This window comes from Mauremys reevesii, linkage group 8 (genome assembly GCF_016161935.1).
Source record: "Mauremys reevesii isolate NIE-2019 linkage group 8, ASM1616193v1, whole genome shotgun sequence".
NCBI lineage: Eukaryota > Metazoa > Chordata > Testudines > Geoemydidae > Mauremys > Mauremys reevesii.
Window position 1 is genome coordinate 104176172 of NC_052630.1, and position 25156 is coordinate 104201327.

Sequence of the window (25156 nt, forward strand, 5' to 3'; positions counted from 1 at the left end):
CTGACTAGTTGTGATGTCACAGTGACCTACAGGGTGGGGCTGAGCTGACCTCAGAGCACCCTGACCCATGAGGCAGGTGGAAGCAGAGCAGGTATCACTGCGTGGGAGCCCCATGTGGGAGCAGGGCGAGGGGGTGGGGCTGCCCTCTCCTGACCAGAGGAAACCCACCAAGGAGAACTACCATTGTACAGGACCAGACCCCATGGCTCGGGTTTGCCTTGAGACTTTCAGGCCTAGGAATCAACTCCCCATTCATCGTTCTCAGTGAGCCATTCACAGGGCAGGTGCTTGGGGCAGCCAATGGAAAGGGACGGCACGTCTGGGTCTTCAGCAGCGGGTCCCTCGCTTCCTCCAGGAGGGAAGAACCTGCCACCGAATTGCCGCCGAAGAATGAAGCGGGTAGAGCTGCTGCCGAAGTGCCGCCGATCACGGCTTTATCTTTTCTTTTCTTTTCTTTTTTTTTTTCTGCTTCGCCGCTTGGGGCGGCAAAAAAGCTGGAGCCGGCCCTGGCCATTCATAAGGGCTCATCCGGGATGGCTGCTTGGAGCTGCCCGGCCTGCCAGTTGAGCGTTGGCGTAACCGCCCCCTGGCTGCTTTGGATCCAGCTCTGAACGCTGGGCACGTGGGTCTCGGTTGGATCCTTTCCTTGTGAGGATGTTTGCACCCATTTACAGACCATCTCCTTGGGGTGTCTACGCAGCGCTCGCCCCAGATCCGGTCTCCGGGGACCGGCCCTTGCTCCACTGGGCCTGTAGCCTCCCTTAACAGCCGGCTACGCCTATGTTGGCCTGGAATGCCCAGCGCACAGAGCCAGCCACTCGCTGCACGAGCCCTGGGAACTACAGCACAAGAGAGCATCCTGTCCTGGCTTTTTTCCCCCACCCCCTGCTCACAGCTGGACCCAGTTCTTCCACAGCATGACATCAGCACCCCCTACTGGTGTCCAAGGGTATCGCTCAGCTCCTGCCAGGGGCAGAACAGGACCCCTGGATTTATCTCGAGTGTCTAACCTCTTCTTGCTCGTTGAACTTAACCCTGTGGGGCATGTCGGTGTCCCCCTGGTGTGTGAGCAGCACAGACCCTTCAACATCTGCCGGGGGTTGCCAGCGCATTACTGCTTGGGAGATAAATCCAGAGCTGCTGCACTGGCAGACTCGAGCCAGGAGAAACAGGTAAGTCCTAGCTTATAAGGCCTAGAGAGGGACCACTGTGCAGCCTGTCCTACTGTATAACGGGCCCGTGGGACTTCCTTGAACGAATTCCTGTTTGAACTAGACAAATGGGTGGGTCTTAAAAGGTAATTTGCGGTGCCTGTGCGTTCGCGGCTGGCGTTGCAATCAGAGGCCGATCCTGAGAGCTCTCTAGAGGAAAGAGCAGGGAGCGGCGGCCTGGTGGAGCAGGCACTGATCGTGTTTGCAGATGGTGGCAGCGGTGGGTGTGTGGCAGCCTCACAGGGGATAGTGGGAGAATAGACCTGGGGCAGGGAGACTCATTGAATTAAAAATAATAATTGGACTGAATCTAATGGGGAAATGCCAAACGATCCATCCAGGGGCGGGTGAGACTGTACCATCTCGGAGTCGTCAGGCCAACTGGGGCACTGCCCTGTTCATTTCTAGGGGAACTGTGCACTCAAATGCCCCAAATCACCGCACTGAGCATGGCCAGGCCTTCAGGTGCTGCTGCTATAGTGATAGTGCAATGCGATTTTGGCCATGAGCCCGAGTCTTGGACCAAGATCCCGTGGTGCTAGGTGCTGTACAAACAAAAAGAGAGTCCCTGCCCCCAAGATCTCCCGATAAGTCATTCATGGGTGAGACGTGGAAGTGTCTTGCTAGTTTTAAGGCTTTTAGCCTTGCAAGAAAGCTCCCACCAGGGGCAGCATAACCATAAACTTTCCAGTGGGTCTGATTTCATCCAGCAGCCGGCAGGGGCTCCAAGTCCCACGGGCCAGGCTCCTACTGTGCTTTTTATTCAGTAGCCAGCTGACGTGTCCATGCCCTGCCGACGTCCTGGGATCACACCATCCCGGGGGTGACCAAGGAAGACCAGGCCCGGGACAGGAAGGGAACATTTATTCAAGATGGAGGGAGGAGGGAGAAACCCCCCATCAGAGTAAAAATGTCCCCGTGGCTGCGTTTCATGCTCCTGCCATGTGTCTTTTCAGCCTCCCTTTAATGTGGCCGGCAGAGCTTCTGATGTGGTTTCCGGAGCTTTGGCACAAAGTCGACTCCACACGGGCTGGCCGCACACGGATCTGCCGAGGGAAGCTGTGTCGGTCAGGAACGAACCCGCCGGCGCTCAGATAGGCCAAGACGAGCCGAGCCCCTCCAGGTAGGACAATCCACCAGTTAAACAAAGGCATCTTTGGGGCTTTCGCTTGAGCCATGTGTCAGTTAGGCTGGGGGGGGGGGGGGGGGTTATGCATCGTTGGCTCTGGCTGCACAGCTGCGAGTGGGAATGGGCTGGCTGTAGATCCGGTTTGGCAATCTCACAATGAATCCTGTTATAACAGCCTCCCATTTGCAGGGCCTTCGGTGCTCTTTCCTGGGCTGCTGGTGGCAGGGGCACCGGAACGGGGGCTCAGGGGATCGTGCCCCTCCCCACCACTTTTTACCAGATGCGATGGGGGGGGCAGAGAGGAGCGAGTGGGGGCGGGGTTTTGGGGGAAGAGGTGGTGGGGGGAACTCGGGGTGTGTGTGTGATGCAGGGAGCGGGGCCACGGTTCAGGCGCCTGTGGCCCCCCCACTTTTAGGGTGCTTCCACTGCTCCTGGCCAGTGGCACTGGTCTGCCAGCTGCAGCCATGTGATCGATCACCACTGTCATTAGAGGGGAAGGGTGGTCTGGTAGGTGACGCGTTGGATTGGGCCTTAAAAGATTTCGGTTGTGCTGCCATCTCGGGCTAGTCGCCTCTTCTGTCCATGCTTCCCCGTACAATGGGGATTGTCGTTTCTGATGGTTCCCAGACTCCGTCTTGTCTATTTACACGGTCAGTAATTTGGGGGCACCGTTTGTCTCTCGCTGTACAATGTCTGGCCTTCAGCCCTCTAGCTCAGGGGTTTTCAACCCTTTTTCATTGGCAGGCCCCGAAAACATTTTGAACGAAGGTGCAGACCCCTTTGGAAATCTTAGCCACAGTCTGCGAACCCCCAGGGGTCCGTGGGCCACTGATCGAAAACCACTGCTCTAAGTGCTGTTGTGCTAACGTTATCTGACTTTGTCCAGCAGAGGGCAGCAGTGCGCACTCACCCCAGCGGGTTCATTAACAGCCATATAAACAACACCAGCAGCTCCCCCTTGTGGTTGATACAGAGGAGACGTGTGAAAAAACCCTCGGCTGCTGCCCCAAAGGCAGGAAATAACCCCATGGGCCAGGCTGTAGAAAGGCACAGGGTCTGTGGGAAATTCTGGATTTTTTGTCCAGCAGGGCAGATTTGCACTGGGGGAAGTGGTATCATACAGATAATAAATTATATTAACATGCAACCTCCTGAACAGGTCCCATTCTACAAACCTCATGTGACAGGCCAGGCACGTGGCTTAAGGGGGTAGGAACCTCTAGGCTGATAGAAACGGCAGGGTCTCCCTGCTGAGCAATGCAATCTCAGCTCTGGTACATGAACAGCCGGTAGATTCAGACCCAGTTCTCCTTCTTCCAGAGACTCACTGACCCCGCGAGCTCCCAGGATGCCCTGCTGGTTGCAGCCAGGACACTGATGCTCTGATGGGCGCCCACAGTTACCTGTGGTGCACAAGGACTGGTGCTCTGGCCCAAGAGCATCACCTCCCTCCACCCCCAGCAAGCTGGGGAGTCCTGCCCACCCCATAAGCCCTAGATAGGGTTGCCAGGTGTCTGGTTTTTGATTGGCATGCCCGGTCGAAAAGGGACCCTCGCGGCTCCAGTCAGCACCAAGCAACAAAGAGAGAGAAAAAAAAGCCACAATCGGCGGCACTTCGGCGGCTGCTCTACCCCGCCACTTCATTCTTTGGCGGCAATTCGGCGGCCGGTCCTTCCCTCCGAGAGGGACTGAGGGACCCACCGCTGACTTGCCACCGAAGACCCAGACGTGCTGCCCCAAGCACCTGCTTCCTGTGCTGGTCCCTGCAGCCGGCCCTGCCCTCAGCCAATGGGAGATGCGGGGGCGGTGCCAGCTGGTGGAGGCAGCGCGCAGAGCCGCCTGACCGTGCCTCCGCCTTGGAGTCGAGGGACACGTTGCAGCTTCCAGGGACTTGCCTGAGGTGACTGCCACCCGGAGCCTACACCCTAAAACTCCTCCCGCACTCCAACAGCCTGCCTCAGTCCAGAACCCCTTCCTGCATCCCAAACCCCTCATCTCTGGCCCCACCCCAGATCCCGCACCCCCAGCTGATGCCCTCACCCCGTCCTGCACACCAATCTTCTGCCCCAGCTCGGTTGAAAATGAGTGAGTAAGGATGTTAGCAGGGACTGAATGAATGCTTCCTTGACAGCAAGCTGGGAGAGGAAGAGACTATGGGTGTGTTTATGTAAATACAGTTGTTCCTAGTCTGTTTACATATTCATCATTTACAGTTGTGTCAAAGGATCAACTCTGGCTGTTGTTGGGTACAAACCACCTTAGTACTGAATGCAGGGGTAGTGAAATATGGTTACCAATGTGGTAATTATTGTAGGAATACAGGAAAGCAGGACTGTGCTTACCCTGTCCCAAATGATGGGGGGCACCTAGGGTGACCAGATGTCCCGATTTTATAGGGACAGTCCCGATTTTTGGGTCTTTTTCTTATACAGGCTCCTATTACCCCCAACCCCCTGTCCCGATTTTTTACATTTGCTGTCTGGTCACCCTAGGGGCACCCTTGATTGAAAGAACATTGATAAGTAGAGGTTCGAATGTCAGATACCTGGGAAAGTAAGGCCGGGCAGGGTGTGGTGTGGCAGTTTCAGTGTCTTGGTTAGATGGCTACACACTCTCTTCTGGAGTCCTCTCTAGACTGGTTTAACCTGTTCTTCCCCAGTGTTCAGAGTAGAGTTAAATAGGCTTTATAAGGCGCCTCTTTTGTTATTTTAATTGCTCAATCAGAGTTGAAACCAGTTGTGGTAGGACTGTGTTTTTACCCTACCTGCCTGCTAGGAGCTTAAAATCAGTGAGAGCTGAAATCACATGAGTTGGGGCAGGGTTTCTGCCTAGCCTGCAAAAGACCTGAAAATCACTGGGAGAGGGATGTGTAGAGGTCACAGCAGAGAGGCAAAAAGTGACTGACAGCCAGCAGGGCGGCGGCGGAGAGGCTGCGACGAGCGGCCAGCAGGGTGGTGGCGGAGAGGCGTGACGAGCAGCCAGCAGGGTGGTGGCGGCAGAGAGGCTGCGACGAGCGGCCAGCAGGGCGGCGGTGCAGAGGCGTGACGAGCGGCCAGCAGGGCGGCGGTGCAGAGGCGTGACGAGCGGCCAGCAGGGCGGCGGCGGAGAGGCGTGACGAGCGGCCAGCAGGGCGGCAGTGCAGAGGCGTGATGAGCGGCCAGCAGGGCGGCGGCAGAGAGGCTGTGACGAGCGGCCAGCAGGGTGGAGGTGCAGAGGCGTGACGAGCGGCAGCAGGGCGGCGGCAGAGAGGCTGTGACGAGCGGCAGCAGGGCGGCGGCGGAGAGGCTGCGACGAGCGGCCAGCAGGGCGGCGGCGGAGAGGCTGCGATGAGCGGCCAGCAGGGCGGCGGCGGAGAGGCTGCGACGAGCGGCCAGCAGGGCGGCGGCGGAGAGGCTGTGACGAGTGGCCAGCAGGGCGGCAGCGGAGAGGCTGTGACGAGCGGCCAGCAGGGCGGCGGCGGAGAGGCTGCGACGAGCGGCCCGCAGGGCGGCGGCAGAGAGGCTGCGACGAGCGGCCAGCAGGGCGGCGGCGGAGAGGCGTGACGAGCAGCCAGCAGGGTGGCTGGTGAAGGGGTGTCATGAACGGGGGAGATAATAAGATGTCTCTTTACCCATCACCCAGGGCGAGAGGGGCAAGGGTGTTTGGTTTTGTACAATTAAAAAGTCGGCAACCCTAGCTAGGCTGACCCTTGCTCCGCTCCTAGCAATGGGACTAGGGAGGAGACGCTGCTCCCAGACGAGTCCCTGCTCTTGCTGGGTCACACCAGTACCCCTGGTGCCAGGTTACACCTCTTCTCTGGGGGGATCCAGCTTCCCCGGCTGGGCACCGACAGGAGCAGAAGGCCGCTGCCGTCTCCGTATGGCATTAATTCACAGATCAGAGGCTCCCAGCCCACAGCTCCCTGGCTCTATGCACTGCAGGCTCGGGGCGGGGGACACACGAGGACTGTGCCCTCACCCTGCCACTCGCCGCCTCCTCCGGCCCCGCTGCTCCAGGCTCTGCCTGCCTTGCTCTGGCCCTACGGCGGGGGTATCCCTTTCCCGAGAGAGGTTCTGGGGCCGCTCGTTGTGCCCCATGGTCCTGGCAGGCCGGGAATGTGCCACCAATTCAGGCCTCCAGCAGCTGGTCCCCGGGCGAAGTTGGCGTCGATTTCTGCTGCTAGGCCAGTGGATTTAGTTGGGCGTCAAAAGGAATGTCGGCACCTGACCCCCAGTGGGCGTTGGACACAATCTCACCCACAGGCCTTGGCTTTAGGCTTCTAGCGCCGGCGGTCCCAGGTTGTGTCCTGGCTGACCCTCATCCGAGGTGTATCACTCACAGACCAAGCCTGGGACGGGGAGGACGTTTCCAACAGCCAGGACTCCCTTCTCCTGCCCCTCCCTTTGACGTGGTTCCTCGCAGCGAGGACTCTAGCCCCAGATCTAACTGCTAAACCGGGCACCCAGCGATCCTGGGGGGTGGGGGCAGGATGCAGGAGGGGGTTGTCCCCTCCCCAAACACACCTGGCACATGCTGCATTGGGCCAAGCCGACCCACGCTCAGCCCGTGTCACTCCTGGGCATGGGATGCCTGGCTGGTGGACCAGGTGTGCTCCTAGATTTGTGGGCGCGGCTTTCTAAAGGCAGCTGGTCACCCAGATCTGTATAGGACCCCGGAATTCCAGCATGGCCTGGTGCTGCCAGACTTTGCCATCGGGTAAGGTTTTAGCTCCCCCCCCCCCCCCCCCGACTCCAGCCACTGGCTCTCGCTCCAAGGAGCTGGATTCCTTGGCCGGGAGGGAGAGGAGAAGACAAGACACTTCGCCCGGCCAAGACTTCTGGAGAGGACACCATGTCCCAGGGTTAAAATACCGTATATATTCGCATATGAGACGCAGCCAAAATGTCCCGATCGTTCTCTGAGAAGGGGAGGCACGTGCTTGGATCCGCTTGGTGACCGTAATTCACTCGCCGCTGCAAATGGTGGGAGAGGCAAGGAGGCGCAGCAGGGCTGGGGGAAATAGAAAACCCTTAGGATGCTGGAGGAGGCTGAGCTGACGACAAGTTTGGGGCACGAGGACTTTAGGGGGGTTAGGGGCAGGTCCTATGTTTAGGTCACTATTCATCATCACTAGATGACCTGCTTGGCTATGGGATACACTAGCCCTGGGTCTCTTGGGACCCAAGGACTGGGAATCGCCAGTCTCCTGGCAGTTGGGTTTCTCTGACAGTGAGGATGATGCACGAGCCGGGGAAAACTTCAAAGAGCCGGGTGAGTCCGGCTGGGCAGTGGAGAATGGGGAGTTTCCTGTCGTGTTTCTTCTGTGAGGGGGGTTAAAGATACACCTGAACAGGCAGCTTTGCGAAGGAGGCAGACTCATTAAAGGCCAGCACGGACTGGCTCCACCCCGGCCTTTCTGACGGGCAGCCCCACACAGCTGGGATACCTCCCTGTAGGGTTAGCTAAGCCAGCCGCAAGCAGATGTATTTCTGAAGTGCTTACTCTTCGGCCTACCTCCTGGAAAGATAAATTAGTGCATGCAGCTAAAGGAGCATTTTCCTTATGGGGGAAGCTGGGCCAGTGACCGTGTGGGCCGGAGCAACCAGAGTGCCTCTGAATTCTCTGGGGGAAAAAATCCTGCCACCTGGGTCTGTCGATCTCCGCCCCAGGTGCTAATTAGATTTGCAGGCGGCAACCACTAATGAGCTGAAACCGTCTGCTAGTAATCAGAGCCTGGGAAGATGTTAGGTAACACGTTGTATTTGCAGGGGCTGGATGGATTGATGTAGTTGAGACCTGTGGCGGAAGCTGCTCCTGCCAGGGAGCTGCCAGTCCAGCCTGGGCACAGACGGGGTTCCCCTCCCTGCTGGCAGGTTGGGCTTACGTCGCTTGTTCTGCTTTGGGGGATGATCTGTTGTATCACCCATTGCTTGACCGCACTTCAGTTTGTTTTGAAATCTAGACAAGAGACCAGGTTTATTACTCTGAGCCATTCACAATACAGGTTCAATGTACCAATGTCCAGGAAGCCATCTCGTGCGAGTGCTGTTACGTTCACCTTTCGCACAAGGTGTGTTCCCAAAGGTACACCCCTACCACTCTCTTTTCAGACCCGACTTGTTTGCAAGTGAAAGGTACCATGTGTACATCATCGGAAACGAGATTTAACCAGTCCACTTTCAACCTTGTTTTTCTGATAAACGATGGAGCCGTTTCTCTCTTTGTTCTGAGCACAGCCGTTCCAGGTGACAAAAGGCGTGAAGGCACCTCCGAGGTCTGTAGCAGGGGAGAACGTTAATATATCTTGTCCTTTTTCTTTGGGACATTCCAGTATTAGCCTGTGAGAATAACTCCCAGCTGTCGCCATGGTAAAACACTTATATGTCCTGATCCTGACAGGTTTCCTATTTGCTTAAGCCAAACTTATTTCAGCTAACGCCAGGGATTATCAGATACTTGATGTGAGTGGACAGAATTGTGGGACGAGAATAATACATTCAGTGAACATCACTTCCCAACACTTGTATTCATACTATGCCTAACATATGTGTGTTGGCTAACAGTGGGATTCTTGATGCGCTGGGCCTTTAAATGGAGGTGGTCTCCTGCCATCTTGTGTCTCCTGGTCCACAGAGGGGATGCCCACACTGTGCTCTCTCCCAGAGAAACCTTAGCTTTGTTGCTTCCATACGATCTCCAGGCCATTCCCACTGAGAGTCAGTTATGGCTCTCTGTGTAGGGGAGGAAACTTCACCCACAATCGAGTGATAGTCACAAGAATCTTGCTCTCCTGAACAAGGGATTCCTTAGTGTCCTGTAGTGCAAAGGGGCCATCAAGCTCGCATAGCTTGTACCAAGTTGCTACATCCGGTTATTATAATTATTATGGTAGCACCTAATAATGTCTCACACTGTGGCTTAGTGGTTAGAGCACTGGATTGGGACAATCTGAATTCACATCCTGGCTCTGCCACTGGCCTGCCTTGGGCAAGTCATTTCACCACTGTAGGCCTCAGTTTACCCATCTGTAAAATGGAGATAATGATACTGACATCTTCAGGCAAGCGCTTTGAGATCTACTGATGAAAAGGCTATAGAAGACTATATTGTGCTGGCTGCTGTGCAGACACATTACAAAGCCAGGCCCTGCCCCCAAGAGTTTAGTCTACACTACAGGCTTCTCTACAGGGCAACAATCAGGAAAATCAATCTGAATTATCGAAAGGTGTGAATTTAAAGGAATTCACTTTGGCAGTGAATTCAGCTACATCAAATTAAGGTCACTTGAATTCTGGCATCCGCACAGGGGTTGAATGCAGTTGAACTAATCCGCTTTAAAAGTTCATTTGGATTAATTTGCCGGTGAGTGACAATGGGCAAACAGAGCTCAAGATAACAGCAAGACCATGCTGCTGAGAGTAATAAGCAACACTCCAGCTGCTGAGCCATTGTTAAATGGCAATTTCTTCTCTGAGATCTTTCTGTTTACACAGTAGCTATAGACCCGGGCTTAACAGAATCCACCTGGGTTGTACGGGGATGAATTTAAATCAGCACATGGGGAAGAGACATAAATTAGAGTCCCTGCTGGGGCTGGCAGTGAAATCTCCTCATTCCCTGGCAGTTGAGAATTATGAGGCTTCCAGGTAATGATGATAACCTAATACCAGCATCTTCCGTGGCAGTCTGGAAAATTGGAAAGGAAGAAGCAGGAGGTGCTGTAGGGGTCATTTCTTCACGAGCTCCCTCTCCTCACTCGAACTTAAGCCAGCGGACTCAGTTGTTGCGGATCCAGTTCTAGCATGGCTTGTCTTAGCAGCATGATTGGGAGTCCCATGCTAGCTAGAACGTGCTATATCTGTACATGCAGGGGTGTCTACAACAGACTCTCCTTGCCCCCAAAATTCCCTCCTGCTCTATGGAATCACAATTGTCTTAAACAGGAGGCATTTATTAAAGAAAACAGCGACAACTACAGACACAAATAGGCTTCTACACAGCTTGAGCTCCAGCTCTGTCTCCCTTGTTTACCAGTATCCATTTCTGTCTGGAAGTCAAGACAGCACACAGGGCTGAATGTTATATTGCAAGTAAATATAATTACAGCTTCACTATAGACAAGCCGGCTTGTCCTTGGCCTGGGTGGCACGCCTGGGGGGGCAGGGACACAGACCAGCGGCTCTGGGGCCTCCCGGCCCTCCCCACCCAGGGCAGGTGGAGGGTCCGGGGCTCCCCACAGTGCCCCAGGCTCCCTGGGCTTTTCTTACCACTGCCCAGCTTCCGGCCTGAGCAGGGGGGCGGGGCCTCAGGGGAAGAGGAGCAGCAGGGGGTGGAGCCTCAGAGGAGGCGGGGCTCCTGCATGTGTCCTGGTGAGAAAACAGCTGATCTTTCTCCAGTAGTAGAGAGATGGGTTTTCCTACTACTGGACGTTTCCAGTCATGTGTGTCCCCTTCTCTGAGGTCATTTGAAGCTCGAGGGATAAGACTTGTTTTGGATTTGGACCAGCGAGAGTTAGGAGAAGTGAGGGTCCATTGTTGACATCCGCTATTTATTTTTCTGGGCTTTCTAGTGGGCTGATAAGCTGCCTGGGAACGGACCCCTTTCTCCATGGCGCATAAAGGTGTGTAGCATGGTTACCAGCTGAAGAAGAATGGAAAACATCTGAATTATTCACATACCTGAGGTTATCTTTTGCCAGCCTCTTTTAACCGTCCCAGCAGTCCTCCAGCTACGGCGGCATAAGCATCATGCTGTGGCTGCCAGTCCCTGGAAAGAAAGAAGCAATGCGACTGAATGCTGTCGACTGTGTCTCTTCCAATCTTCAGAGCTCGGCCCAGGGCAGGGCCTAAGGGGGTTCTGGGTTTTGCCAGAGCCAGGTTGGTTGCATCACTTAGTGCAGCCTTGTGGGCTGCTCTAACTGGAGTCTGGCTGCCCACGGCCCTTACGGCCCATTCCAGAAACTGGGATTAGCTGGAGAGCAGGAAGGCCTTGCCATGCCCAGCTGGTGCTGCTTTGGGGAATGGCACAAAGCCAGCTGATTGTGCACGGAAAGCCTCCATTCTCTGCCTTTGTCCCAGCAGCTGCTGTGTGTGCGATACTGGGGACTCTGCCTTTAAGGGCTGAGCTTCCCAGATGGAGAGTGAGGGCCAGACACTGTGAAACACCTGAACCTTTCAGGGCAGAGCGCAACTCTGCCCTGAAAACTCTTGCGGGATTTGCCAGTTGCAGACAAGGCCGGAGTGGTGACAGCGTCTGGCCTAGTTATTCCCACTGCTTTGCTAATGAGCTGCTTTCTGATCAGCAAATGCTTCCATCAGGGGAACTGAGCAGGGCTGTTGATTATATACTAAACAGAGCGTGTGAATAATCCGAATTGCATCATTTCAGAGCCTGCGTGCTCGGTGAATTCATTAGCTTGGGCTCAGTCTGTTTTGCCTCCCGCGTTGAGGCAGTAGCTGCAAGGGATGTGCATCCTTGTGTGTGGATGTGACAGCAGCACAACGAACGCTGTGTCGCCTCTCAGCGTTAGGAGGGAGAAGGAGAGACCCGAAAGCCCTCTGCAGGCGATGCCCCAGGTGCTTTCAGTTCTGAGAGGGAGTGTTTGATGCAAACCATGTCTGGCACGGCACAGAGAAGCAAATGCGAATGCGGCCTCAGTGCTAGCAGATGCTGCTGTCTGCCAGCCAAACACACACAAGGGGACTCAGTCCATCTCCTGGTTGAAACATGCTTTATAAAAGCCTGCGTGTATCGACTGTCCTGCATTACTGGCTGGGTGCGACTGGGGTATATAGGGCGTCCAGTGCTGCCCACCCCAAACATTCACACACCCTGAGTCAGGCCTCCCACTATCAGGAGACTGGCTGAAAAATCAAGAGATTTTAAAACATAATCAGTGTTAGGTTATTCCCCATCCCCTCACCCTCTTCTGGTTTCAGAGCTGTTAGGTCACATTTTTATGGGGTTTTTTTTTGGCAACCATGAGGGCTAGAATCTACTTTAAAAACCCCACGAAATCACAGGACTCCAGGATCTGGAGCTTTAGGAAAAACACCAAATATCACCAGATTCCTGCTAAAACCACAAAAGCTGGCAACACTGGGCTTCTGCTGCATCCTGGGTTCCCGAGAGAGCCTTAAACCAAGGCATTGAGAGGCCAGATTTGTTAGTCTGACCACCACTTTGCACGGGTGAGACTGCTTTAAAAAGGCCCTACAATCGGTGTAAGTGTAACCCACCTGTATGTGTGTTGGGTGTCATCCTCTGCACCTGATCTAGAGAGGGAATGAGTTTGCTACAACCACCTGTCCCCGAGCCTTGGGTCTTTGCAGCAGCTCTTGCTTTTAACTCCCCAGTTCAAGCGGCGGTGCTCCAGCTAAGAGGGTGGTTGTCAAATCAGACAACTACCCCTGGTGTAGGGCAGGCAAAGCCACCACTGCCAAAGCTTCTGGGGTAAGGGTAGCAGGAGTGTTATTGCACCCTGGTGATGCTACGTCCCGGCCCTGCAGGGATGTCCGTTTAGGCAGCCAGACACAGACCACATGCGCCTACGTAACTGCCGGATAAGGGAGACGCATGCTCATAAGGCGCGCCAGACATGGGATGCAATGGGTTTGCATCCGTCATGCACTGACTAACGCACGCGCTCACACAAACAGAAGGTTATTTGCAGAGAAGTGCTTAAATGCCGCCGATAACTGGTGTGATGCAAACAGTCTGCCCGGCTCTGCGTGGGAGGTATCCGCTGGCTAGCTGCAAACAAGACTCTCGCGGCTAGGTTCTGCCAGGGTGGTTTAGAGACACTCACAGGCTGTTGTGATGATGCAGCTTCATTAACTTCTCCTCTAGCAGGGGGCAGCCTGAGCAGCTCTGGCCCCGAGTAGGGCTAGGCTGTTCAGGAGACGTGCCGAGTCAGGACGTCCCTTCCTGACCCCCAGCTCTCCTGTAGAGCCCCCGTCTGTAAACTAAAGCTGGTCCTTTCCCGCTGGAATCCTGAGGGTAGGGGTTGTAGCAACACCACCTGCCCTCCCTGAGGTCAGCCTGTCTCCCTGGGATACAGGAGCCCAGGCTCACTCAATGAACTTGCACACTCCTCTGCCAAAGGGAATTTGCCCCATAAGCCTTACGCAAAAGCAGGAGCTGGTGTCAGCGGAGAGGCAGGGCCCCAGGCCCTGGTATTAGCCGAGAGGATCGATGCATGATCGGGCAAGGCAGTGACCCACGTGCAAGTGACTCAGCTTGCACATACTCTCGTGCGACTTCTGGTGAGTTTTGCCGTGCCTGGCTCCATTCACCGTGATTCACGCTGCCGGGGCCTAGCAGTGAAGCACAGGGCAGCTCCCGGGCAGCTGCAATCCAAGCTAGACCATGGGGTCCTGGCTGGTGACTGTGGCACCTGTGAAATTACTACTACATGGTGCATTCTGACTGACCCCTCCCCTACCAGTCAGACAGGCAGGAACCCCCCACTTCACCGCTTTCTCCCAGGACTCAGAACCCAACACGTAAGAACGACCACACTGGGTCAGACCATGGGTCCATCTAGCCCAGTATCCTGTCTTCCAACAGTGGCCAATGCCAGGTGCCCCAGAGGGAATGAATAGAATAGATGATCATCCAGTGATCCATCCTGTGTCACCCATTTGCAGCCGCTGGCAAACAGAGGCTAGGGACACATCAGAACATGGTTTTGCATCTCCGCTCGTCCTGGCTAATAGCCGTTGATGGACCTATCCTCCAGGAACTTATCTAGCCATTTTTTTGAATCCTATTATAATGAGGGTGACCAGATAAGAACTGTGAAAAAACAGGACAGGGGGTGGGGGGTAATAGGTGCCTATATAAGAAAAAGTCCCCCAAAACAGGACTGTCCCTATAAAAACGGGACATCTGGTCACCCTAGTTATAATCTTGGCCTTCACAACATCTTCTGGCAAGGAGTTCCCGTGGCTATGCACCAAGGTGCCCTGTGCGACGCAGTGAAATCCTGAGCAGCGGGCACAAGTGCTGCAGCTGATCTCCACCTTCTGAGCAAATTGCCTTCCCAGCTGGGCAAGTGTAAAATGTGCTGTACCTTGAACTCACCCACCGTATACCCCGCATTGGGGACATGACAGACTGTGTATATGTATATGCCATCCAATACCAAAACGCTAACATCCCCCTACAACCTGTATGTTACCCCCAATGACACAATAACTGACGCTTCAAACACTTTGTACCGTTTATTTTTAAATATCCTCTAATAAACTTTAAATCTCTCCAGGGAGATGAAGCCAAGATAGTCCAGGTAGGGTCTAGGAGCCAAAGCATGACCTTGGTGCGACCTCTGCGAACACTGTTGCCTGTTTCCCGCAGTGGCTAATCCAGACAGATTAATACACCGTCTAGCCTGTCTATGGTGGCTGCCAGCACTTGCTCCTGCTACACACGCTGAGCTTTGTGTTGCTAAGCTTAGCCGGGATAAGCTGCAACAGAGGTTGGCAACTGCCACGTTGCTCCTCGGAGCTGGTTAACTCCTCCGGGCTCTCGCCCAAAGGCTGGGAAAGATTATGTGCTTTGGATTTTTATTGAGTACCCTTCTTTCTGGGAGGGAGGGAAACCCGCTCGCCACCGCTCTGAGCACTGACCATTTGATGGCGCTAGAGAGAAATGCATGCTGTGCTTTCCTCCACCAGGGAGAGGCACTAAAGTTGGCTCGCCACGAGAGCTGGTCAGAAATTGGGTGTCTTTTCCTTGCAGAAAATTTCAGTTTTTCACAAATATTTGAATACTGAAATATTTCAGTCAGAAACTCAAAAAAAAAAATTGATTTGGAAAAGCTGCTGCGGTGCCTCGTAGGAGTTGTAGTTTAGCTGGCGTAAGCACCCATTCTACTCCATAGGTTGGTCTCTCTGGTTGGACTACATTTCCCATGATGCACCATGTCTCCCTTCTTGGAGAGGGGAGGCAGCAAATCACAGGAGAACCTGGCCATGGTGCATCATGGGAGTTGTAATCTGGCCCATAAAGGCAAATGGGGACCTGAGGCAACTAAATGACGACTTGTGAGGCAATGCAACAGCACCACAGTCATAGGGTGAGCTGAGCTTTAGACCCTGTTTTGTTCCCCCTTGAGTGCACCTCTCTAGGGACAGGGTTCACTGCCATCACCCTCTCTGGGTGCAACCACATGGTCCTACCCCTCTTAAGCTAGATCTCAATCTGCAGCCCCCACCAGTTATCAACCACGATAACGCAACAGGCCCAACGTAGGCCTCTGTTTGTCTGTGCACGCGGGAGTTTGTTGGGGCATCTTCTTTGCAGCAGCGCCTGCAAAGCCTGCATTCTCCCCTCTCTCTTCGTTAAGACCCACATCCAGATCATCTGTAACTGCCCGAGCCTGGGGATTTAAGGCACTTGTATGGTACCACTAGAAGGGCAACTAGGGTTGCCCCTTCTCCAGGTTTTCCCAGATTCATTCCTTTTTTGAGGTAGCTGCCCTGAGAAATCTGACAGGTGCTCAGTCCGCACTGCCAGCTGTTCAGTTTTATGGGCTCAGGATCATCCCAGATATCCTGGGCTTTTTGTACCCCAGAGATGGCAAGCCTGGGGGCACCTATCAAACCCACTTAGGGCTAATGAAGGGGAAACCGCAGGAGGTCCATGTGGCATATTGAAAAATTGTGATCAGTCACTTTAAATTCTCTGGGGTTTTCCTGGTCCTGCTTTCAGGCTCGGCGGCTCTGTAAGGAAGCCTGTAATCTGGGCCTGTTCTGCAGCCAGCCTGCCCAGAGTAAAGTGGGGTGAGTTGTGCCATCTGCCTTAGGGAGCAGCCTGCTTTGTCTCTGTTTTGGGGTTCTCGTGTATTATCATGCGGAATGCTAAGAAATACAGTTGTGTTATGTTGCGACCTTCCTCCAAGAGCACTGCTGTTATCTAACGTCTCTGTGCGTATGCTGTGAGCATACCAGTTCTGAGGTCCAGTCTGGACACACACGTATGGTGGCTTACACAATCCTTCTCTTAGCTACAGCCCTGAGGCCACGTTGTGGGACCCCTGTAGGGTTGCCTGAGTGGAGTCAATCAGAGCTGCCAGAGAGGCAGCGCAGTCTAGTGGATTGAGCATGGATTTAGGGACTGAGCTGTCTTGGGCTCTACCTCTGCTTCAGCCATTGGCTCTCCTTGTGTCACTTCAAGTTCTGTGTTCGAATCTGGGTGCCTAAAGTGAGTAATTTAATTCTATGATTAGGCACATCCAGAGCAGCAGAGCAACCGCCAGCTCCCAAAGGAGGCGATGGGGTCACACAGAGGGGAAGTGGCCATATGGCGAGGGTAGAATTGAATGTGTAACCCACACACCTCCTGAGTGTGGTGATCTGTTCCCTCTGGTGGCACCAAGACCATTTAGAGATTAATGAGTCTGGTACAGCCTTAGCTATGAGCCAGTTGGCTTTCAGTTTATGTAGTAGAGGCTCATGCACTAAGCTCCAGAGGCCCTTGGTTCAATCCTGCCCACCAACCATTACAAATGCACTATCCATGTGGAATAGGCACAATAATCCAGATGCTCAAAGATATTTAGGTGCCTACCTGACATTGATTTGAATGGGATTTAGGTGCCTCAATACTTTCGAGCATCAGACCGGTTATTAGGCAGCTGTCTGTTAATTATAGTCAGTAAGGTTTTGTGCCTCTCTCTGCACTGCGTGATAAACCCGCACCTTGGGGTGTCTTCTCTTATTCGGCAATGTGGAGTCCAGCACAGATTCCAAAGGAGACATATGCTAATTGCCAGCAGGGCGCTGACCCTTGCACTGTCTGGGGGATGGACTCGCTAGATGATCTATTAAAATCCTGTGTGTGGGAACTTTGATGATGCTAGAGGGACAGAATGGTGACCAGAATAAAATCCTAGTGCAACATTTGTGCAGTTTAAAGGGCCCATCAAGTAGTTTTGAAGCCAAATTATGTTTAATCAAAGAAAAAGGAAGATTTAAATTCAGCAGTGCTAGGCCATGGATATACGAATCGGACTAGATTCTCCTATAACGCTGCTGTAACCCACTGATTTCAATGGAATTACTCCTGATTTACACGAATATGAACAACGTAGAATCAGGGCCAGGGCCAGCTAGTGTCCAAGACGTGAGAACTACGGAGGAAAAAATCCATGGTGGGGAAAGTGGTTTTTAAAAATCCTTTGTTGTAATAATCTGAAATCTTATTATTAACAAACAGAGGGCCCCGTCCCGAACTTGTGACAATGAGCGTAGCACCGTTCCAGCCAGTGGAGCTCGCCTGCTTCACACCAGCCAAGGATCTGCCCATTAATTACAAAAAAATATTAATCTTGATGGTGCCCCATGAAATGTTGTAATAGCAGCAGGTTCCAGTCACGGCCAAAGCACTGAACCAGGTGTATTTGCATCGATTCATTTCAAGGCATTTCTTTTCCTTGCAAGCTCACGGCAAAGCGTGTCACTGTTAACTCAGCGGCTGGCCGGCCGCCAGCATCCCGGCCAGATGCGGTTACCTTGGACGCACATGATTCATGTTGATGTAGCTGTTAAATAAAAGCAACCGCCTGAGCCCCGCTGCTTCCTCGAGAATATGGCACCTGTTGAATTAATTAATGAAGGCTGAAGGGGGCAGCGAAGTGGCATCTGTCCCCGGGGGAGCCTGGGGCAGTATCTGTCTGAATCACGCTGGGCGTATGGAAGAACTGCGCAGGGACGTGTCTCGAGTTCACAGCCGGACCGTTGTGTAAGTCGCATTGGCTGGGTTTTTTTGGTGGGGGGTTTGTTCTTCAAGCCGTGCCAGGGCTGTGAAAGGTGGCTCTTTCCAGCCCCAACCTGCTGGGGTCGGATCTGGTCTTGGCTCAGAGGCGCAGCAAGGTCAGGCCTGGTCAGTGCTTGAAGACTGAAAATCTGGGGTCTTTTATGAGGTGGCTGCCTCGTCTCTGAGTCAGTGCTGGGGGCGCTGTGCCGTGGGAGGCACCATCGTTCGAACGAGACGGGCAACACAGACTGACCACGAGTGTTCAGAGGCCTCATGGCGCTTCCGCTGGAGTAGGGGGTTGGGTGGTTTTTTAGCCTCACTTGTCCGGACTGTATCTCAGCGCAGGTAGGAATGACATTCTGCCTCGCCACGTTCCGCTCCAGCTGGGTACCGTGTTTCCAAGGCACAAATAGCAATCAGTCCCGGTGTCTGTACCAGTGGTGCCAACTCGTGGGATTTCACTGCAAGTCTCCTGATATCGGGGGCTTTTCTTAAAGTCCCAGCTCCTGGAGTCAAGTGATTGCAAAGGAGTCTCAGCTCTCATTTAAAGAAAAAGTACGTTTCAAAGTCTCATGATTGCAGAGAAAAACTTGAAAACATGAACCATAGAGACGCCGACCCTGGAAGACAGACAAAGGGGACACAAAAGTCGATGTTTAAAAAAAAATCTCATGAGTTTTCGACCGACTCATGATTTTTGAACTCTCAGAGTTGACAACATGGCTTCCAGTGGACTTCAGGTGCCTGCCCCTTCTGCTTTTGCCCATCTCCCCCATAGTATTCTGGGAGAAGCACATGGCCTAGCACCATCTTCTGACACCCCCCCACACCCCCCGCAGGAATGTAACAGGAAGTAGGTTGCAGAGACATTGAGACAGAGTGAAATTATGAATCTGGTTCCATCACGTTGATGTAATTGTTAAACAAAAGCAACCTACTGAGACTCTCTGCTTCACTTCTTCTCCGGAACGCTAAGGGAATGTTGCTGTATGTTCTAATGTGCCCACGCTACAGCCCAGAGCTAGCTGCATTTCAGCCACGGGCAAACAATTCCTCCCTAGACGCTCTTTGGGATGAAGGTAACTCACTGAGAGGCTGCCCTTAGCAATGACCAAAGCTGGCTTATACCATGTAATGCTGATTTGGCCCTAGAAAACCAGGGCCCTCTCAGTGACAAAGAGGAGTATATTCTGGAGTTGCCATGCATTGGATGAAGGTCTGGGAGGTATCTGTAGGATGAAGGGCATCAGAAAGTAGGAAGACCAGAGAGGCCTTTCTACCAAAGTCTCATCACAGGTAGATTTGCAGCATGAGAGAAGCAGCAAACTGGCCAGGCGTGTATTATACGGGGAGTTGAACATGAATGAAACTGACTGAGGCAGGTAGGTAACTATTGGGCCTTCCAGCAGGATGGAGGGATGGAGCAACTGGCTCCAGGCTGGTGTTCCAGACTGAGGATACCCACTCAGACTTGTCCAGCAGGGTGGCGGGATGGAGCAGCTGCCTGGTGTTCCAGTCTGAGGATACCCGCTCAGACCTGTCCAAGCTCCTTCTGACCATGTCACTCCCCGGTTTAGACCTATGCTCCAAAGGTCAGATCAGGGAGATGTTCTATCATCACCTGTATGTCTAGAAGCCCTAAACAAGATCAGGGCCCCATTGTGCTGAGTGCTGTCCAACCCATAGTAGGAAGAGAGCCCCTGCCCCGAAGAGCTTCCAATCGAAGTAGACAAAGAGTAGGACAAAGGCAGTATTTCCCAGATGGAGAATGAAAGCTGTGTCTACATTAGAAACACTGCAATGGCAGTGCTGCCGCTGTTGCATAGGCACAAACTCCAGCGGTGGAAGGGGTTTGCCCATTACGGCAGTAAATCCCCCTCTCCGAGCGGTGGTAACTAGTCAATGGAAAAAATCTCCCGCGCGCTGTCTACACCAGGGTGGCTTCGCTACATCGGTCACGGGTGTGAATTTTTCACACCCCTGACCTATCTTTCCAGTATAGACCAGCCCTGAGGCGTGCCACGATTAAGTGAGTTGGGCAAGGTCACGCAGGGAGTCTGTAGCAGAGGTGGGCCTTGCACCCAAATCTCCTGCATCTCAACCCAGCACTGTCACAGCAAGACTCGCTCTGATTTTAAGCTCCCTGTTACTGATTGCAGCAGCAGTAACCATATTTGAGTCGGGGGCTCTGCTGCCAAAGGAAATCATTTCCCTGGTGGGCCCTGCCCAACAAGACAGTGTCTTACGTGTGCGGAGCACACACCAGGAGTGAGCGGAAACCAGTGAAAAGAGTTAAAACTGAAAACAATCCAGGGCACCTCCAAGTGATCAAACCCTTTCTTCCCTCTCCGGTAAGCCCAGAAGCAGAAGGCCAGGGAATCAGCCACTGGACCTCTGAACTGCCGTTCCCCACTCAACTCAGAGCAGGGCACGAATGTTGCTGATGCACCCAGCTGCCAGGCTGCACAGACCTGGTCCTTCCACGCTCCTGAAGGAGACAAACAGGTGAGCTGGGGGCAGCTGGATCTGCAGGAGATGAAATGCAAGCTGCTGTGTCCAGAGGGCACCATGCCACGTATTGTCAAGACATGCCAGAGACTCTCTGCCCACGGGCGGGCAGCAGAGCGGTTTCAGGAAAGAGGCCCAGCAATGTTTGCTAATGGCAGGATGTGGTGTGGCTGAGCTCTGTAAGTCAGCGGCTGGGCTCCAGCCCAGAGGTGGCTGCATTTCAGTGGTGGGTTCGTGAGTGGGGCATAGGGGAGGCTGGGAATCAGCCTACCCCTCCTGAAGCTAATAGCACAACTTTTCTTCTCTTCAATGGGTGCCTGAAGTCTGCATCTTTGGGATCCTGCAGAACAGAAGGTGCTCTGCCACTGCAAGGAATTACCATAGCAACCACGGGTCCAATGCTGTGACACACTGAGCAGCTACAACTCCAGGCAAGTCAATGGGAGCTGCTGGTGCTCAGGCAGGGCCCCATCCTGCCAGGTGCTGAGTACCCTCAAGCGCTCAGCATGTCTTGGGAATTGACTCAATGGCATCAGGCACAAAGGTGCAGGTTGCAGCTCCTTGATTTCTTGGGGCCGGTGCTACACCTGCATAGCTTAGAGCAGTCTAGAGGCTGCTCTAAAGTACACATGCTGGTAATGGCCTCAAGGGGCCACCCACCAGATAAGGATTTCCAGAGCACCGTAGAACTCCAGCCCTGCCAGATCTCCTACCCTGAGGCAATGGGGCCAGGGTGTGTCACAGGAACAGGGAACATCATCTCTGTGCCAGCCGGGGACTCCCTGCACGCTGGAGAGAATGGAGGTTGCTGCTCCTACTTCCTCCAGGACGGCTCTGACTGCACTGCCACCCCGCGAGCCCTCTGCTGCTAGACTAGGGCTCCTCTCCAGTACCGAACTGAGCCGTGATCTCCCAGGGCTCTGCTGCTTCGAAACCCGGCTGTGACAGCGAGAGCGCTACGTGGCCATGCCACTTCCAGCTTGTCTCCCACAGCCCTCCGAGGAGCACTCAGCCGGGCAGGCTCTATTTCCCTCCCCTAATAGAAGCCTTGTTTCTCTAATGGCTGTGTGTAATTACAACGAGGCCTTGGCAATTACTAACCAGCAAGCCGGTCATTTGCTACACGGCTAATTTCATAGCGATTATGCCTGACATCCTTCCTCCGTGCGGTTAGGCCACGCTTGGCTACTCTGCGTTTGCTGGACAAGGCAGGATGTAAATACAGAGTCCTGGTGGTCTGGATTGTGATATGTGCCTTTGGCCGGTGAAGGAGGTGATCTTTTTGTCCCAGCAGGGCAGCGGGACGATTACTTCATCTGTAAGTAATGGGAGATCCTCCAATGAAAGGCATGTGCCAGTGCATCACGGTGTTACCGTCGGAGACCCGCCTTGTGCAAGAACTGACTGGTGAATTGTGGCTCAGCCTGAGGTCATACCTAGTTAGGTTCCTAACTTCTGTTGATTTCAGTTGCTCGCCCAGGACTCAATTTTGATGGAACTCCGGAGCCTAAATACCTTTCAGGATCTGGGCCCGGGTTTCTGTGACTCAGTTCACCATCCATAAAATGGGGATAATAACACTGTCCTGCCACACAGGCAAGTGTTTGGGTTAGGAAAACAACATGGAGTCCGGTGGCACCTTTCGCTTATGCCCAAATAAATCTGTTAGTCTTTAAGGTGCCACCAGACTCCTCGTTGTGTTTGTGGATACAGACTAACACGGCTACACCCTGATGTTTGGGTTAGGGTGACCTGACGTCCTGGTATTGGGGCTTTGTCTATACAGCCAACTGTACCCCCTTATCCCTGAAAAAAGTGTCCCAGTTTTTCACCCTTGCTATCTGGTCACCCTAATCAGGACCCAACCCCAGTTTGGTGATCACATCTTCTGCAACGGACACATTTTGCCTACATAACAATTAGGTCGCCCAGTCAGGGAGCAGAAATAATACCATGTGACTTGCTGTAGGCAACCAACCACTGTGGCTTAGCTATTGAGTCCTGAACATCTGCCACTAGTGGTATGTGTGAATGAGTTGCCTGGGTGCGTTTGGGTGTATGCGGAGCAGTGTGAAGCCCACAGCGGGCAGGAGTGAGGAGAAACCATATATATGCTCTGAGATTGTATGCTTGGAGGCAGGCATGTGGGTTGGTGCAGGGGTCTGAGTGGATGTATGTTTGCTTGTGTCTTCTGTACACATGGCAACCTTTTTGGGTTAACGGACCTGCTTGCAGAAATTTGCAATGATCCTGCACTGCTGACCAATGCATCAGACATCTGGCATTGGGGCTGGCTCCTACCATGGGAGTAGCGCTTGTAGCGTACTAGTTACGGAATAAACTTCTATTCAATAGCTTGTGGTTGTTTTCAAATAAAATATTCTGCAAGTATTTGTAAATGGAATCCCCTGGTTCTATCCCTGGTGAGATGTTCAGTACTAAAGTCAGTTTTAACCCCACCCCCACCAGCGGCTAAGTGTTCTGAGCCCCCCTGGAAATTTCAGCCTCCCAGGGGAGGCTGTCTCTGTTCACGTGACATTGCTTCCCGGAGGTTATTTTTCGCAGGGAACCGAGGTGAACAGGGAAAGGGGCGATGCCCGGGACCATGAGAAAATAACGAGCACAGCCACTTGCACTCGTGAGCAGCGCTGCAGGGGATCTGTGCAGAGCCGGCTCACTCACAGTCCACTTTGTGGTTCATGATTCTTAGTAGCAACAGCACCCAGAGCCGTGTGGTGCTCGGTGCGGGATAGGCACCTCGTTAGCTCCGGGACGGCCTCTGGACCAAGGTGAGGAGGGGACGTGACTTCCCCAGGGTCACCCAGCAGGGCGGTAGCAAAGCCTAGCATAAGCCCCAGTCCTGTATCCTATGCACCAGACCACTCTGACGGCAGCTGCCATGAAGACTCAGGTAGGGAGAAGGAATTACGGGGTGGGAGTAGAGGGTGGTTACCTGTGTTTTACAGATGGGGAAACTGAGGCACAGACACTAACGCAGCATGATAGAGCAGAAGCAGGCCCATTCCCAGTCCCCAGCCCTAACCACTAGATTGCAGCGTAGTATTCAAGCTATGGCTACCCTTTATAGCCCACTGCTCATAGTTATGCTAGAGCTAGGGGGGTTTTATGAGAACTTATTATATTAGTCAGTCACACTTATTCACGGGGACGTGGCCAGAGAACCAGCCTCCAGAGATTAGGTGAATTCAGCATAAGCAACGCTACAAGGCATTCCCCTTTGTAAAGGCCGTTCCCAGGCCACAAACACCCCCAAATAAAAACTGTAACAAGCCAAGAAAAAAAAAAGGAGGCTTTTTTTTTTTTACCCCAAAACGAAAAGTGCTCAAGAGCTCCTGAAAGCCATTAAGAGGCTTTACCATTGATTTGCTGGAGAGCATGCCCAGATACCACAGCACAAAGTGCTGAAATCAATACACCCCCAATACACTCCTAGGAGCCCCTTTCTTAGGGCCATCTAAGTTCCTAATAACTAGCCCTGCTGCAGAGTCAACCTTTGAGAGGAACTTTTCTTTCCCAGCATGCCTTGCTGGGCGTCGCCCTTTAAATTGGGCAGAGCCAGGCAGCTGTGGCCTAAGAGGCCACCTTAGAGCAGGCTGCATCTTCCTCTCTTCAGGCTGGGTAAGTCCTGGTATGGTTTCCCTTTAGGGCTGAGGCTCATTTTCACACCGAAGGCTGATGCCAGGGTGAAGTTGCTTCTTGTCCCCCTGGGGTTTCAAGCTTTGAACTGGAGCAAGTGGAAGTTGTTGTTGATGGACGATGGCTTTTGCAGGTGTAACCCACACACCTCCTGGGTGTGGTGCTCTGCCCCATCTAGTTTGACCCAGACCACTTAGAGAGAGAGAGCCAGAGAGATTAATGAGTCTGCTCTAGGGGGGTTCCCCCCCTCCAAGGGAAAGAAAACAGGAGGGGATTAAAAACCAGAGCTTTGAGTCAATGAAAACTCCAACTGTGACACATTTCAGAAGAAATGGAAAGTGCTGGTTGCTCTTTAATGCTGTAAGGGAAAGTATGGACTGTTTTTCATCCAGTCCAGGGGAGGCCAACCTGAGCCCGAGCAGGAGCCAGAATTTACCAATGTACGTTGCCAAAGAGCCACAGTAACACGTCAGCAGCTCCCCGGCCCCCCACCCCACCCCAGGGCCTCCCGCCAGCTGGCAGCCCGGCTGATCCCCACACCTCCCAGTCAGCTGTTTCGTGGCATGCAGGAGGCTGGGGGGGAGGGGGAAGCGAGGGCACTGCAGGCTGAGGGGAGGGGGTGGAGTGGGGGCTCTGGAGCCACAGGTTGGCCACCCGGATCCAGTCCTACTTACTCCAGGTATGTTTTCAATCCAGACATGGTAACTCCATTGTATTTAGGCCGTGTTGATTCTCTGCTGCATCTGGTGATAAGTCACGGGAAGCCCAGGGACTAGCAAGCGTATATACCCCCCAGGCCATGGCTCTGAGAGCTGAACCACTGGGCTGCAGGAGGCTGATGCTCAGTGGTGCCTGTGCGAGGCTTTGCCTGCCCCCTCCGGTGAAAGGAAGGAGCCCAGGGGGTCACATGATG

At 53.5% G+C, this 25156-nt stretch overlaps 1 protein-coding gene across 2 annotated transcripts in view; it reads left to right on the forward strand.

The window, feature by feature from the left end:
• Positions 1 to 34: 34 nt before the first annotated feature.
• Positions 35 to 25156, forward strand: part of LOC120370714 (phosphatidylinositol 3-kinase regulatory subunit gamma) — a 393090-nt gene continuing 367968 nt past the window's right edge. For both annotated transcript variants that reach the window (XM_039485801.1, XM_039485802.1), the window contains exons 1-2: positions 35 to 1172; positions 2168 to 2334. The gene's annotated coding sequence lies outside the window, so the exon portion shown is untranslated. The remainder of the gene's footprint in view (positions 1173 to 2167; positions 2335 to 25156) is intronic.